At 42.0% G+C, this 16,368-nt stretch overlaps 1 protein-coding gene across 2 annotated transcripts in view; it reads right to left on the bottom strand.

Moving 5' to 3' along the window:
- Window positions 1–1,752: 1,752 nt before the first annotated feature.
- The window catches only part of spg21 (SPG21 abhydrolase domain containing, maspardin), a 107,296-nt gene continuing 92,680 nt past the window's right edge, over window positions 1,753–16,368 (bottom strand). The window contains exon 12 of one of the 2 annotated variants that reach the window (XM_059639225.1): window positions 1,753–1,976. The gene's annotated coding sequence lies outside the window, so the exon portion shown is untranslated. Of the gene's footprint in view, window positions 1,980–16,368 lie in introns of both variants that reach the window. The other variant, XM_059639224.1, reaches the window with a different exon arrangement.

Here is a 16,368-nt window from a genome sequence, read left to right on the forward strand (position 1 = left end):
AGATCCCTGTGGAACACTACTAGTCACAGGTCTCCAATTTGAGAAACTCCCTTCTACTGCTACTCTCTGTCACCTGTTGCCCAGCCAGTTTTTTTATCCATCTAGCTAGCACATCCTGGACCCCATGTGACTTCACTTTCTCCATCAGCCTGCCATGGGGCACCTTATCAAATACCTTACCGAAGTCCATGTATATGACATCTACAGCCTTTCCCTCATCAATCAACTTTGTCACGTTCTCAAAGAATTCTATTAAGTTGGTGAGACATGACCTTCTCTGCACAAAGCCATGTTGCCTATCACTAATAATAATGATATATGGATGAAGTGAAAAATAGGAAAGAACTTCAGTAGACTCTATTTACAGGATCTGCTGAGATGGTTTGTGTGCTGATCATATTGTTACTTCTCTATTCATTTTTAGATGTTTTTGTTCATTTTCAGGCAATGCAGAATGAATGGTTCACATTTTTTCAAAATAACTTCTGACTTATTAATGAAATTCCACAGCAGCAAATGCTGGTTGAAAACTAACCTGGTTTATTGCTGGTTTATTAAAGTGGCCTTTATTCCAGAAAACAATGAGAACTCCAAAGCTAGTGAGGACTTAAGGTTTCTGACAATTTTATTTATAATTCAAAACTCTGCAGCTACTTAAGGAAGAAGTATTTTGCTATTGACACACACTGGAAAGTTTGTCATCGACAATGGATCACTGTTTCAAAAGATATTCACCTACCTACTGACAACCAAATCTTCATTTGTGCACAACCCTTTGGATTCGGCTCGCTTTGAAACCAGTATGGTTTTGAAGCTTCAGTATGGCTAGAACCAATAATATTATGAAAATAGTGTACATAATGACTTTCAGGTTACTTGATTTCAAAACATGCATCCATCCTTGTTTTTAAAACAGTCCACAATTAAAAAGCAGAGAAATAAAGAACACAGGTCTTTAAAAGATGTAATTGTTTAATTCATTTCAGAGAAGACATTGTCAATATCCAATATAACAATAATTATAACAAGTAATACTGGAGTATCAACTAAGTCTTAGAAATTAGACATATCATGTAGCAGTCCAAAGCGATACCAGGGAGGAGTAAAACAGCCCCTGCTGGGGTACAGAACCAAACACCAACACAATTCAAAAGGTCAACTGATACTTGTGCTTCTCATCAAAAGCTTACAAAATTAAGACTGATTTTCTAGATTGGTAATGCACTCCAGTCCCCACAGTGCTCATTGTTCACAAAAGATCTCCATCATGCTAGTGAGCACCTCATGCTCCCACTTGAGTGCTAATATCATCATGAAAGAGAGGCAAAACAATCAAGAACATTGAGTCCATCCATATGCTGCTGCCTGGCTGTGTTAATGGCCATTTTGGCCAGGCCCAGGAGCAAAGCCTGGAGAACATCTATAAGCTTGTTCTCTTCCTTCCACACTGGGTGCCAATCAATCAGGATGGTGGGAATGAGGAGCAATTGAAATTTAAGCAGCAGCCTCTTCAAAAATTAAAAAGGGGCTGCAAATGGATGTAGTGAAAATATATGTGGAAGACTGTCTCCTCCAGGCCTCAAAATGTACACATGGCCTCGCACATGGTGAACTTGGTCAGCCAATGGTTGCACATGACCACCATATGCAGCACTCTCCACACCAGATTCCCAATATAAGTGAGGAAATCTCTTTGCTGAGGCCCCTCTAACTGGAAATCTCCACCAAAGAATGTATCATCTTTGTGATGGGCAAAGGTGTAGCAGTGGAGAGTATGCAGCATCAGGCCATACAAACACCGCCTCCATCTTGTTCTAAATGGCACCAGGAAGACTTCCTTGAGATGACTCAAATTATGGGCACTGTGTCATGGGGAGGGTACTGCAGGGTGGGGCTGATGTTGACTCCTGAGTGATCATTTCTTTCTCCAACTCCTTGATCCTGGATTACCGCCTCTTTGTAGACTCCTGCTCATCCTGCTGATGAAACACAAGGATGTTTATCTTGCCCACGTCCCAACATATCCTCAAATCCCACACCAGTTTGTGATTAGTGGATGGCACCTGCCACACGGAGTCAGTCAAAAAACATGGGGCATAAAGCCTGGAAATATACAGGCATGCAAGTCTGGATGTTATGGCTCTAGGCCTCACAAAGGTGAAGGTGATAGCGTCAGGATGGAAATTTTACCAGATGTCTACCAAGTCAATGGACCTGACCACATCACTCAACTTCCCCACCAGTGTTGAACTCATCCACGCAATGCCATGATCACTCCTCTTGACCTTGCAATTGAAATTACTTTGCTTTTCACTGATAGAGCTAAGAAGAGTATATACTCTGGGAAAAAGTTCATGAAGTGAAGCACTTGTGCCCCCAAACTGAACCATGACCTGGACAAGATGACCTGGCACTGGTTCCTTGCTCCTCAAGATTTCCAGGTTAATAAATGGGCAAAACAAGGTAGCCATCCTATTAGATATAGTAGGAACTTCAGATGCTGCAGAATCTGAGATAACAAGGTGGAGAGCTGGATGAACGCAGCAGACCAAGCAGCATCAGAGGAGCTGATGTTTCAGGCCTAGACCTTTCTTCAGGATTCCTGCTCCTCTGATGCTGCTTGACCTGCTGTGTTCATCCAGCTCTATACCTTGTTATCTCAGCTGTCGTACTAGAGCTGGTGATCCAGGAGTTACGTGGCTTCATCTCCTGGGATGATACGGGTTTCTTGCAGGAGGGTCACTGTGTAGTCCTGATCCCTGAGGAATGACATGAGGAGTGTATGCTAAACTTGGCTGCCCCGTTGACATTGAGGCTCGTTATGGACATCATCATGGCAACAGTATTGTACCACAACTAGACTGATTGCAGGGACTAGAATTTCGTAGATGGCTTTTAACACTTGAGTAACCAACTCCAAGAATGTCTTCAGTAATTTGACCTCCCCACATAATCATCATTCTCCATGAACTAATTTACTGTGGCCCAAATCTGTACCTAGATAGGGCCTTGAGCCCAGAACCCTCAGATTATAAGTTTGAATCTCTTTCAGCTGAGCTGTCCAACAAAAGCATCCACCATCAAACAGCTACAATACAAGAGCAGGGATGTACTGCTGATCCTGTATAATGTTCTGGTCAGATTGCATTTGGAATATTGTAAGCAGCTCTGGACCCCATATTTAAGGAAGGATTTGCTAGCCTTGGAGGAGATCCAGAGGAGGTTTACAAGAATGATCCCAGAAATAAAGGGTTTGTCTTGTTTGGATCTGTTGAGGCTTCTGGGTCTGCAGTGATTGGAGTTTAGAAGGATGAGGGGGATCGTGTTAAAATCTACAGAGCACTGTGAGGCCTGGATAGAGTGGATGTGAAGAAGATGTTGGAGAGCCTAGGACCAAAGGACAGGGCGTCAGAGTGAACAGGCAACCCTTTAAAACCTATGTGAGAGGAACTTTTCCAGCCAAGGCTGCTGCCACCCAAGTATCAGCACTGGGCCTTCAAATATTTGGAGGTTTCAGTTATTTTGGAGCGAATTTAAGTTCCAGTAATTGGAATAGGGAGATAAAAGTGAACATAAATGGTTATTGAGGCTTCTTTTTGGTGCCATCTGGCAGTTATTGTCAGGATATGGTGGTTCAAGTATATTCTAAAGCAAGAAATTCAAACGCACTGAATTTTAAAACTGTATGCCACACAATCTGTTGGGTGCAAAGAGATCATCTGTCTAAGGTTCTAATTCAATGTGAACGAAACAACCGTACCTTCAGTATGTAATTACTCAAACATAGAAATGACAGAAACCTTTTGTTTTTATGATTACCGAAGGGAGTTCTTAATTTTCTCCACATGTAGAAAGCACAATCTTTGCTCACATGTTATAAAGTGACGCGCCAATAATCCATTGTCATTCACAGGGTCATAGAGACGCACAGCACAGAAACGGACAGTTCAGTACAACTCATCCATGCTGGCCACATATCCTAACTTAATCAAGTCCCATTTGCTAGCATCTGGCCCACGTCCCTCTGAACCTTTCATATTCATATACCCATCCAGGTGTTTATTTAAATGTTGTTACTTTACCTCCTCATCTCCTCCGGCAGCTCATCCCATACACTCACTACCCACTGCGTGAGGGTTGCCTCTTGAGTTCCTTTTAAATGTTTTCCCTCTCATCTTAAACCTACGTCTTCGTGTTTTGGAGTCCCATACCCTGGGGAAAAGACCTTGACTATTCACCTTATCCATGTCCCTCATGCTTTTATAAACTTCTACAAGGTCATCCCCTCAGCATCTGGTGCTCCAGCGAGAAATGGCCCCAGCCTATTCTGCATTTCCTTATACTCAACTTCCAACTCTGGCAACATCCATGCAAATATTCTCTGAACCCTTTCAAGTTTCACAATATCATTTCTATAGCTGGGAGACCAGAATTGATCCCATTATTACAAAAGTGGCCTGACGAATATCTGTACAGCTACAACACAAACTCCCAACTCTTATATTCAATGCACTGACCAATCAGGTTTAGCATACCAAATGTCCTTTCATTACCCTGTCTCCCTGCATTTTAACTATGAAAGTACATCCCAAATTATCCTTGTTCTGCAACACACTCCAGAAACCCATCACAAATTGTATAAGTCCCTCACTGATTTGCTTCACCAAAATACAGCACCTCACATTTATCTAAATTAAAGTCCATCTGCCACTTCTCAACTCATTTTCCTTTCTGATCAAGGTCCCATTGTATCCTGAGGAAAGATTGGATGATCTGATTTTCAGGTTAATTCAAAAGATAATATAAGATTAAAGGGAAGGCCATGTTTTCAATTCAGCTCATCCAAAATTATTTATCCCCTCCCAAATCTTTCCACTTGCCCAGCCCCATTTCCTCTTTAAAATGCTCTTAAAATTCACATATTTAACACATTGCCTTTAGCCTAACAACTTTACCCACCGCTACGCTTCTGCAATCTTCCAGTTGTAACGATAAAAACTCTGGGTAAGTACTTTGGTCCTTATAGGTTTGATTTGCAGCAGACCACATTTTGATCTGGAACAGAAATACCAAGTGTCTGCCACTTCTGAACTTATGATGGAGGGAAGTACATACATGGAGCAGATGAAGATGATTGAGCCTAGGCACAACCTTGACGAACTCCTGCTGAGACACCCTGGAGCTCAGAACATGTTTTTAAGCATATAGTCCCAGCAAAGACATGAATACTGGATCTAACCTTTTACAGTCTTAGATAGTCCCAGCATATACTGGATCAAACTTTTTACAGTCTTAGATATCTGAATTCCATCACCTGACACTCACATAACCCTCTATTGGTTCACTATCTGAGTTAGTTCAACATCAACAGCTTTGCCATTCATTTTCCAATATTCTCATCTGTATTGCTGTTCACTGTCACAAAGGCAAGCTGACAGACTCACCCAGCTTCACTTCAGAAGGATTCTTATGGCTGTTTTCATTTAATCCTGGGTGTCAGATGTGAGAAATGTCATGCTGAAAATATCACTGTGATGGTTTCCACCTAATATGTCAACAATATGAATGATCCAACTATAGCAATTAAATACAGCCATACCTATAAGTATGAAATTGGAACATGATGTTCTCCAAAACAAATTGATTGAAATAATGTTTATAAAAGGAATGCCTTTAGGATCACAGTATTGGTAGACAGACTGTTTCTAAGTGCCTGGAAGGCCCTTTCAGACAGACCATCCTGAAGTTGCACTGGAACAAGTGTGAATCTATCACATTCCCCAGGTCAGACTCCAATCTTATACTTAGAATCTTCTCTAGTTCACAAACCTCTGAAGCACCCACACACTTAATTTCCTGCCTTTTGAGTAAGCACGATTTTAATCACTGCCTCATGGTGAATGTTCCACTCTTTGTGTTTTAATCATGAAATTCTACTTCCACTCAGCTGTGCTTTAGTTTGAAATAGGAGATGGTTCAGGTACAGTCGTTACATTCACTTAAAAGAAGAAAATAAAAGAATAAACAAATCCAGAGATCCTTTGACACAAAAGGGATGTGATCAATCAGCTTTGTGTATTCTTTCTTCCTTGACAGATTAGTCATTTGTAGTTTTCCTGACAACTTTCTCATCATCTCTCCTATATATCTTCTTTAGTGGGTCAGTGCCAGATTTAATTGGATAATGGATTAATAATCGCAGTATGGTGTGTTTAGGTCCATTATAGCTGCTATATACTTGCAGTTGCATGTTGTAAAATAAAATTCTGTTATTTTTGGAGATGAAACATGAAGAATCACTGTGATCTTCCAGTGTTGTGAGCCTCTATCAGCTGCACGTGCAAGTGAGCCTCTTTTTTTTCTTTGTGGGGAGCCCTTGTTCCTTCAGTATGAATGCAACCACTTTTATAATATCTTTCCTATATCAACACTAACACTTGAGGTGGTGGTGTTTCTCTGTTACTTGTGGTATTTATAGACACACTAGGCATGGCTGTGCATCTTTTTGCCATTAATGCAATAAAATTTACAGTGGATGTTTTTAATTCATTCACAGGAAATGAGCATTCCTGGCTGGGCTAGCTTTTAGTTCCCATCGTGAACTGCAGCAGTCTAGGTACTGTGGATAGACCCATAGTGCTGTCAGCGAAGGAGTTCCAAGATTTTGACCCAGCAACAGCAAAATAACAGTGATATATTTACAAGTCAGGATGGTGAAAGACTTGAAGGGGCAATGCAGATGATGGTCTTTTCATGTACCCCATGTGGAAGGAAGCATATCCAGTTTTCTTCAGGAATTCACTTTGCCTTACCACCCAGTGGCCCTCCATTATCCAATACTCTGGCAACTGGATACCTTGACAGTACAAAATTGGCACTATTTTATTTATGGTAGGGTGCTACTTTAATAAATGTGTACTCAGTCAATAATTATACAACAAACATTCATGGGAAAACTGCACTTGGTTGTAAATAGACTTCCTTTGATCTTCTTCCCATTTGCAACAATGAAATTTAAAAGTCACGGACTTCTTTTTCACAGGTTAAATCATTTCCACCTGTCAGAAGTGCGAGGTGGCATTGCTGAGATCTTCAGAACTTGTCAGGTGAGATGACAATGTTCTGCGCAGAACAGAAAAGCCAAGTTTTAATTTCAATCTGATCAGTAGTTGTTTTTCAAAATCAGGGTGCTGAAGACCTCTTATTCAGAACACATATCCTCTGACATGTACTCCCTGCAAATGTTGAATAATTCAGTAACTTTTAACTGAAGGGCCAGCTAGCACTATCCTTATTCCAGCATATTCATCGCACTAGTTGATCGCAGGCATCAGTGAGGAATGCCTGCTGCTCCAGAAATTATAAGAGTGCATCTGATGGTTTCCCCAACACCAGTCATGGCCTTGAGAGTTCTGAGGGGCCCTATGGTCAATCTGGTCAGGTCTCTTCAATGTCCTGTCACTGGTATCATTCCTGCACCGGTTAGGCCTCAGTTCCAAATTTCCACATGGGGTTGGTTTGTGGTTCCAGCGCCAGTAATCAAACCTTGTCGATCACAGGATTCTCAAACCTGCAAGTAGATCTATGATATGTAAGAATAAATCTGCTGTGGGTAGCTCACAAGGAGTCACCATGCTCTGGCGATCTTGGATACCTGTGGTTATTCCTTCAAAACATCAAATCATTTAGAACTGAATGAGCTTTCTTGTTTAAAAATTTGTGAAACTTTCTCTAAATGCCTGGTGAAGATGGTGGGTGGTCTTACCTCTGAGGTAGAAATCCAAAACCCCAGATAGTGTTTTGCATTTCATTTCACAATGGCAGATGGCAAGATATGGATCAAATTGATTGACAAATTAAAATAGTCCAGTGTCAGGCATGTAAATGCTGTTGATTGCTGAAAAAGGTATCAGTTCACTGATGTACTTTATGGATGGTGCCCTCCAGACCTTATTTTGTTTACGCATGACGCCAAACCCACAGGACTTTGGTTGCATGCTAGATGCCCTCAAGGCCATCAGAGATGGCAGTAAATGTCAGTTTTGCCATTAACACCTGCATCTCCTGAAGAATTGTTGTAAATATCAGTTGATTGACTAAAGGCAGTTAAATCATTTATATCATAAGTCAGCCTATTATACATGGACTTCAGTAAGGCGTTTGATAAGGTTCCCCATGGTAGGCTGATGGAGAAAGTGAAGTTGCTGATGGAAAAAGTGAAGTGAAGGGTCCAGGGTGTACTAGCTAGTTGGATAGAGAACTGGCTAGGCAACAGGAGACAGAGAGTTGTATTGGAAGGGAGTTTCTCAAAATGGAGAACTGTGACCAGTGGCATTCCACAGGGATCCGTGTTGGGACCACTGTTGTTTGTGATATACATAAATGATCTGGAGGAAGGTATAGATGGTCTGATTAGCAAGTTTGCAGATGACACTAAGATTGGTGGAGTAGCAGACAGTGAAGGGGACTGTCGGAGAATGCAGCAGAATATAGAAAGATTGGAGAGTTGGGCGGAGAAATGGCAGATGGAGTTCAATCCAGGCAAATGTGAGGTGATGCATTTTGGAAGATCCAATTCAAGAGCGAACTATATGGAAAATGGAAAAGCCCTGGGGAAAATTAATGCAGAGAGAAATCTGGGTGTTCAGGTCCATTGTACCCTGAACGTGGCAATGCAGGTCGATAGAGTGGTCAAGTAGGCATACGGCTGGTTTGATTAATTGGATGGGGTACTGAGTACAAGAGTTGGCAGGTCACGTTACAGATGTATCGGACTTTGGTTCGACCACATTTGGAGTACTGCGTACAGTTCTGGTTGCCACATTACCGAAAGAATCTGGATGCTTTGGAGAGGGTGCAGAGGAGGTTCACCAGGATGTTTCCTGGTATGGAGGGCGCTAGCTATGAAGAGAGGTTGAGTAGATTAGGATTATTCACATTAGAAAGACGGAGGTTGAGGTGGGACCTGATTGAGGTCTACAAAATCATGAGAGGTATAGACAGGGTGGATAGAAAGAAGCTTTTTCCCAGAGGAGGGGGGCTCAATTACTAAAGGTCAAGATTTCAAGGTGAAAGGGGATAAGTTTAAGGGAGATATGCATGGAGTTCTTTACACAGAGGGTGGTGGGTGCTTGGAACACGCTGCCAGCGGAGGTGGTAGAGGCGGGCACGATAGCATAATTTAAGATGTATCTAGACAGATACATGAATGGGCAGGGAGCAGAGGGATACAGAGCCTTGGAAAAGAGGCAACAGGTTTAGATAGAGGATCTGGATCAGCACAGGCTTGCAGGGCTGAAGGGCCTGTTCCAGTTTAATCATTTTCTTTGTTCTTTGTCATACTGTATGCTTTATTTTCAGCACTATTCACAAGTCCTGCCACCTTCAATGATTTATGTACATTAGCACTCTTCAGTGTAGTCATTTCTTTATGTACTGTCTATCTACAAGTGCTTTCCATCTCACATAAAACTTTATCTGTCACTTGCTTGTCAATATCCTTTTGGAGTTGTCCACTGTGCTATTCATTGTTTATGACACTTCCAAGCTTTGGATCACCTGCAAAGATTGAAATTGGTCCCTGCACACTCATGTCCAGGTAATTCATTTACATCAGGAAGAGCAAGGTTTCAAATGTGAACGCCTCGGACAGTGGGAGTGTGAAAGACTGAGAAGAGTAAACAATCTTCCAGCTATACTCTTCTTAACCATCACCTTTCCTTTCTTATCTAAAAACCTTGTATCCGAGAATATTCAGTACCGAGTCCTACTTATTCCTGAACATTCTCTTCTTCTCTTAATGCCGAAACACCATAATCCCATGTGACAATCTATGCCTGTAGCTCTTCCAAATTATTTACTTTTCTCCCTGCATTCACAGAAATGCACAGTATCTCTGATTAAACTCCACATCCTAACTTGGACAAGTAAATGATTTGAATGCTATTAACTAAGAAGGCATTTGGCATAGTTGCCTTCATGGGCCAGTGCACTGAGTTTAGGAGTTGGAACATCATGTTGCAGCTGTACAGACTTATTGCTGAGGCCACTTCTAAAATACTGTATCTATTTTTTGTCTTCCTGCTGTAGGAAAGATGTTGTTTAACGTGAAAGGGTTCAGAAAAGATTTGCAAAAATGTTGCTTGGATTGGTGAGTTTGAACTATGGGGAGAGGCTGAAAAGTCAGGGCCTATTTTCCTTGGAGCATTGGAGGCTGAGTGGTGATCATATAGGGGTTTATAAAATCATGAGGTGCATGGATAGGGTGAATAGCTAACACCTTTTTGCCAGGCTAATGGATTCTGAAACTACAGTGCATAGGTTTAAGCTGAGAGGGGAAAATTTAAGAGACCTGAAGGGCAACTTTTTCTCTCGGAGGGTGGTGTGAGTGTGTATAGAAGAACTGGTGGAGGTGGGTGCAATTGCAACATTTAATGGCACCTGGAGGGGTATGTCAACACGTAGTGTTTAGAAGAATATCAGCCAAATGCAGGAAAACAGGACTTGATGATTTCAGGATATCTGGTCAGCATGGATGTATACGACTGAAGAGTTTGTTTCCATGCTGTGTGAATATGTCTCAATTGTAATGCTTTCTATCCTGGTCTCTCCCAGTATTTTGTGCACCCTGCTACTCCAGTCTGATATTAACTCCTGAATCCCAAGCTCCTGCTGATTTACCTTAAACCTTCTCCAAACACTCTGACAAATACTGAAAGGAGCTTAGTGCCAGCTCTGTTCAGGTACAAGCAATCCAACATGAATGCCTAACAGCTGCCCTAGAGCGGGTCACAGTGTATGTGGAGAGGCTTTCACATGAGTGGGGAAATCTGGGGTTGGGGTCAGACCAATAGGACAGAAGGGATGGTGTTGGAAATGTCATTTCAGGTCAGGGGCTTGGCGAGACTGGCGATATGAGGAGGACAACAGGTGAGAGTAGGAATGAGAGATGGAGAGGAGAGGGCGCACAATCGAGTCAGGTTGGTAGTCTGGAGGGCCATGAGCAAGTGGTGATTTGATGGATAATGATTGACAGGGGTGTAAGGTGTAGTTGGGAAGGGAGTTTAGGATTGACATCTGGGTCTGTTTAATAGTTACCCAGGAGTTACAGTGGGTGTATATTCTCCAACTTTCCTGGGTAACTGTTGAGCTTAATTGAGTCTAAATTGTGAACTCAAACCCTCAGGCATTTTTGATATTGTGAGGGGCTTTTTCAGAAGCTTCCAGGCGTGGGAGACTTGTCATTTCAAAATTTCAGAATCCCAAGTAATTCCCTTGGAATCGACTACATTACATTTCTGCAGAATCACAACGCATAACTCCAATCTATCCTGTTACAACACCTTTCTGGCCAGTGGATTATCTGGGCCTCTTTACAGAGGAGGCAATGCAGAGATTCCCTTGACCCATTCATTGGAGTTTAAAAGAATGAGAGGTGATCCTATTCAAACTGATGTAACTGATGCAATCGACTGAACCAGCTCCTGTCTTTACAACCTTCTCAGATGGTAACAGAATCGGTATAGTGCAGAAGGAAGACCTTCGGTCTGTTGTGCCTGCTAAATGAGGTGGCTGTCCAAATGAGCATCATGGTTCAGTGCCATTTTCCTGTATTCCCTATTTTTCCTGTATTCTTGCAGACTATTTCCATCCAAATATTCCTCCAATGCTTTCCTGAATATTTCAATTGAATCTGCCTCCATTACGTTTCCAGGCGGTGTTTTCCATACACACTGCGTGAAAAAGTCTTTTTTCACTTTTCACAGCTACAGACTGGGTACATTGTGATTTTGAGTCTCGATTGATAGGATTTATCATTGGTGTCAGACAGCTTCATTGCCCTGTGTTAAAGTGTAGATTAACAAGGTTTAAACTGATGGAGCAGAGTTCTATTTCACCGTGTTAGTGTGTACATTGATTGGGTTTATTACAGGTGTACCAGAGCTTTATCATGTTGTGTTATCGCGTAGATTGATCTGGATTATTGTTGGTGATTACCCTGAGCTAGAGAGTAGATTAATAGTGTTTAATTACTAGTGATACAAACCTGTGTTCAGAGGGTTTATTATTGTTGTCGGAGAGCTTTATTATGCCATCTTAAGGTGCAAATTCGTGGAACAAAACTTTATTTATCATTATGTTAGAGTGTAGATTGACATGGATTATTGCTGGTGTAACAGTTTTTATTACACTTTGTTAGAGTGTAATGTGATAAGGTGTAGCAGAGCTTTATTACACTGTGTTAGAATTTAGGTTGGCCATCATGAAGATAAAAGATCTGAAGGTGGATAAATCCCTGCTGCATCAGATGGGGACTACACTCCAGAGTCCTGAAGGGGATTGCTAAGAACATTGTAGAGGCTGTTGAGGAATTGTTGGAAGCAGGGAGGGTCCTAGAGGGCTGGAAAATAGCTGATGTAACACCCTGTTTAAGTAGGGAGGAGTTGGGAGTCAGAAGTCAAGAATCTATAGGCCGGTTAGCCTGACCTCAGTTGTTGGTAAGATTTTAGAGTCTGTTTTGAAGAATGAGATTACAGAATTCTTGCAAGTTCATGATAAAATGGGGCTGAGCTGGCATGATTTCCTCAACAGCAGGTCATGCCTGACTAATCAAAAATAGATTATTTGAGCAGTTACGATCAATTTAGATAAAGGAGACACAGTGGATGTGCTTCATATGGATTTTCAGAAGTCCTTTGACAAGGTGCCGCACAGGACACTGTTCAATCAGCTAAGAGGCTGCAGCGTTCAGAGTTAGCTATTGGCACGGATAGAGATTGGCTGACTTGACAGAAGGCAAAGATTCAGGAAAAAGGGGTCTGTTTCGGGGTTTCATCGGGTGACAAGTGGAATTCCACCGGGATCATTGTTGATGTCGTAACTATTCACGTTATACATTAACGATCTGGGCAAAAGAATTGAGGGCAGTATTGCTTAGCTCACAGATGATACAAAGATAGGTCGACGAACAGGTACTATTGAGGACGTGGTATTTGAGAAGCATATTAGCTATGATCAAATCACGGAGGAGACTTGCTGGGCCAATGAAAATTGATTAAAATTAACAATATGCTGTAGCACTGAAAGCACTGTAAGATCCCACCATTTACTGACTTCTACAATCACACATTTTTACCGGCACTTCCCCTGATATTAAATGCAGAGAACGGGAATAGGCAAGTGTAAGATTTCATCACTCATTATTTTTCAAAACCTTGCTATTTTATCCTAAGACCGTCAGACACAGGAGCAGAAATCAGGACATTTAGCCCATCAAGTCTGCTCCAACATTCAATCATGGCTGATAAGTTTCTGAATCCCATTCTCCCGTTTTATCCCCAGAGCTGTTGATGCCCTTGACAATCAAGAAACTATCTCCATCTTAAATATACTCAATGACCTGGCCTCCACAGCCTTCTGTGGCAGTGAATTCCATAGATTCACCACTCTCTGGCTGAAGAAGTTTCTCCTTATCTCCATTCTAATAGGTCTCCCCTTTACACTAATGCTGCATCCACTGGCCTGAGACTCTCTTACCAATAGAAACATCTTCCCAACATCCACTCTGTCCAGGCCATTCAGTATTCTTTAGTTTCAGTGAGATGCTCCCTCATCCTTCTGAACTCCATTGAGTGTAACCCTAGAGTCCTTACACTTTCGTCATATGTTAAGCTGTTCATTCCTGAATTTGTCATCATTTCTCCTGAAATTAATCCCAGTGAACAGGAGCAGGTTTCAACTGAGATTAAGGGGCAAATGCTCTCTGGCTGCATCCAGTGTATATTTTGTGACAGACTGGGCAATGACTCAGTTGTGAAGAAGCCAGTCTCAGAGCCTGCTTTTATCTGTGTCGCCCTCCCTCCGTGTTTAACCTGATACCTCCAGCTGCTTCTCTGACACATTGGAAAATACATATCAAACAAAACTGATACCCCCACTGTCACACTCCCATTCATCGCTCACATGTTGTGCCTATTCTTTCTGGGATTTGGCGCTGCTTCTACATGAAATATTGACAACAAGCCTTTCATTTCTAACTCATTCATTTCTCTCTTTTTCACTCTTCTCCACCCTGCCCCTACTCCCCCACTTTCTCTCTCAATCAGTATACATTAGCAATGCAAGCATCACATTTGGTGTGGAGGGGTCAGGAAGGGATGGGGGAATTGGGAAAACAGTGATGCAATCCATCCACACACAAAGACCAAACTGAAGCTGGGGGCCCTGTTATAGAGTCATAGAAATGTACAACATGGAAACATACCTTCGATCCAACTTGTCTGTTATGACCAGATATCCTAGACAAATCTAGTCACATTTGCCAGTCCTTGACCCATATCCCGCTGAACCCTTCCTATTCATACCCCCATCCAGATGCCATTTATATGTTTTAATTGTACCAGCCTCCATCACTTTCTCTGGCAGCTCATTCCATACACACACCAGCCTTAGGGTGAAAACATTGCCCCTTAGGTCCTTTATAAATCTTTCCCCTCTCACCTTAAACTTATGCCCTCTATTTAAGGGTGCCCCTACCCCAGGGTAAAGACCTTGTTTACTTACTCTATCCATGACTCTTATGATCTTACAAACCTCTATAAAGTCACTCCTCAGCCTCTGACATTCCAGGGAAAATAGCCCCAGGCTATTTAGCCTCTCAGTATAGCTCAAAACCTCCAACCTTGGGAACATCCTTGTACTTCTTGTCTGAACCCTTTCAAGTTTCACAACATTCTTCCTACAGTAAAGAGACCTTAATTGCATACAGTATTCCAAAAGTGGCCTAAATAATGTCCTGTACAGTCACAAAATGGTCTCCCACCTCCTGTACTCAGTGCACAGGTCAATAAAGGCAAGCGTACCAAAGGCTTTCTTCACTATCCTATCTATCTGTGCCGTCACTTTCAAGGAACTATCAACGTGCAATTCATCATCTCATTGTTCAGCAACACTCCCCACTTAGCATTAAGTGTATAAATCCTGCCATGATTTGCTTTTCCAAAATATAACACCTCACATTTATCTAAATTAAACTCTACCTGCCACTCTTTGGCCCAGTGTTGAAGGGCTTGTGATGTGAAAATAAAACATGCAGACAAAGCCATGCACAGCAGGATCCCACAGGCACCTCTGGGAGACCATCAAACTCCCTCAATGTAGCACCCTGCCAGACACCCAACCCTTCTCTCTAACATCTGGCAAACCTCCATGGTGTGAGAGTGAGGAAGAGGTAAAGTGGCAATCTAGTCCTATTGAGAATGAATTCAATGAATGAATGGCTTCTGTAAATTTCATTGCAGCTTCAAATCATTGCCCACAACTCACTGTTGCTGGTACACAACAAGATCCCACAGACAAATGCGGCACCAAGCCTATCCTGTTTATCTCCTTCACTCAGACGAGACAAGAATGAACTGGAGGTCTGAAAGATTCGTACCTTTAGAAACTCAATTACACGGTTTGAAATCTGTTCACAATGTTTCACTGAACCATCAAACTCCCCCCAAAAACATGAGCTGCCTTTGAGAGAGAGAGAGCAAATGAACCTTTACACAAACAATCAAAGATTACACATAGGTCTTGATCAGTTGAGTCAGTGGGGTCAGGAGTGGCAGATGGACTCTGATTTAGATAAATGCAAAGTATTGCATTTTTGTGACACAAACAAGGGCAGGACTAATGCAATTAATGGCAGGGCCCTGGATAATCTTCTCAGAGACACATAGGGGTTCAAGTGCATAATTATTTGAAACTGGCATCACAGATCGACAGGATGGGTAAGAAGGCATTTAGTATGCTTCCCTTCATTGCTCAGACATTTCAGTTTCAGAGTTGGAATGTCATGTTGACGATGTACAGGACTTTGTGAGGCCTCTTCTGGAGTACAGTGCACAGTTCTGGTCGCAGTAATAGAAGAAGAATTGGAGAAGGTTAAGAAAACAAGTACCAGATTGCTGCCGGGAATGAGACTTTGAGTTGTAAATAGGCAGCATATGCTAGGACGTTTTTCACCAGACCATAGGAGATGGGCAGGTGAACTTGCAGAGATTTATAAAATCATAAGGGCCATAGTTAGATAAGGTGAAGAGCAAGGTCTTTTCCCTGGGTTGGTGGACTTCAAACCTAACATGGATATTTTTAGGGTGAGAGGAGAAATTTTTAAGAAGGACTTTGAATGCTAACCTTTTTAGACAGAATGGTTTGTGTTTGGAATGAACTACCAGAGGAAGTGGTGGATACAGGTACAGTTACAACATTTAAAAGATATTTGGATAAATACATAAAGAGGAAAGGTTTGGAGGATATGGGACAAATGCAGGCAAGTGGGACTAGTTTAATTTGGGAACATGGTCAGCCCAGACTAGTTGC

This window comes from Stegostoma tigrinum, chromosome 33, assembly GCF_030684315.1.
Source record: "Stegostoma tigrinum isolate sSteTig4 chromosome 33, sSteTig4.hap1, whole genome shotgun sequence".
In the NCBI taxonomy this organism is placed as follows: Eukaryota; Metazoa; Chordata; class Chondrichthyes; order Orectolobiformes; family Stegostomatidae; genus Stegostoma; species Stegostoma tigrinum.